Here is a 1470-nt window from a genome sequence, read left to right as displayed (position 1 = left end):
TGCTGCCCAAGTTCAACATCCGGTTCATTGATAGCATGTCATTTTGCCTATGGGACTGTCAAAGTTGCCTTCCATGTTTGGATTAGAGGAACATGTTTGTAAGGGTTACTTTCCACATTGGTTCAAATGTTCAAATGATTATAAAGGCGTTTTACTGTCTTTGGATGATTTCCGATTCGACAGTATGCCCTATGATAAACGCGCTGATGCACGACGCTGGTACAAGAAAACCCTACGCGAATGCATGAAGGGTAGGTATGTTTTTGATTACACTAAGGAACTTGTTGAATACTGCAAGAATGATGTCGATATTCTAGCAGCGGCCGTGAAATTGTTCCGAGAGCAATTCCTTGTAGCAACTGATGGTGAAATTGATCCTTGGGCTTATAAAACCATAGCATCGGCATGTATGGGGACTTACAGGCATATGTTCATGCCTGAAGAAAGCATACCCACACATCATGAAGAAGGAATGCGGCGTCATTCAGACAAGGCTGTCCAGTGGCTCGAATATCTACGCGATAATGGCGTTCCGGATATGCAACATGTTCTATGTGGTGGAGAGAAATGGATTGACCGATTAAATGGGAAAAAATTCTATGCTGATGGCTATTCTCCTTCGACAAATACTGTGTATGAATTTAATGGTTGTGAATTCCATGGGTGTAAACAATGCAAAGACAATGATGCCGTTAATTATCGTGGTGTCCCTTATAAGTCTTTGAGACGATATACCGATAATAAGCATGAAGAATTGATTGCTCTAGGTTACAATTATGTCTCGATCTCAGAGTGTGAATATGACTCAAACAAGAAGATATGTGATTATGTTATGAGTAAAGACCTCGACATTGAATATATCCGACCTCTAGATCCTCGTAACGCATTTTTTGGCGGTAGAACAAATGCCAGCAAACTTTACTACAAATGTTCTGAGAAGGAAAGAGTGAAATACTGCGATTTTACATCACAGTATCCTTGGGTAAACGCTTTTGGAGAGTACCCCTGCTACTCGTTCCCCACAAGGATTCTTAACAACTTTGATGGCCAACTGAACTACAATGGTTTCATCAAGTGTCGAATAGGACCCCCTCGTGGGTTATATCACCCTGTACTTCCTGCTAAGATTAACAACAAGACCATGTTTGTTCTTTGTAATGATTGTGCTGAAAAAGGAATCTCTGTTTGTTGCCACTCTGTTGAACAGAGGGCTTTTGTTGGGACTTGGTGCATTCCGGAAGTGAAGTTAGCACTTTCAAAGGGCTATGTCATTTCTCAAGTTTATGAGGTTCTTCATTTCGAAAATACGGGATCTGATCTTTTCAAAGATTACATCTTCACATTTCTCAAAATCAAGCAGGAAGCATCAGGGTACCCTAAATGGTGTAAAAATGATGACGACAGAAAAAAGTATATTGACGACTATGAAAGCAAGCAAGGTATTCGTCTTGATCCAGCCAAAATTGTCTA

Source organism: Spizellomyces punctatus, assembly GCF_000182565.1.
Source record: "Spizellomyces punctatus DAOM BR117 chromosome Unknown supercont1.8, whole genome shotgun sequence".
NCBI lineage: Eukaryota > Fungi > Chytridiomycota > Chytridiomycetes > Spizellomycetales > Spizellomycetaceae > Spizellomyces > Spizellomyces punctatus.
The sequence above is the reverse complement of the archived record's forward strand: the minus strand, read 5'-3'. Positions refer to the sequence as shown.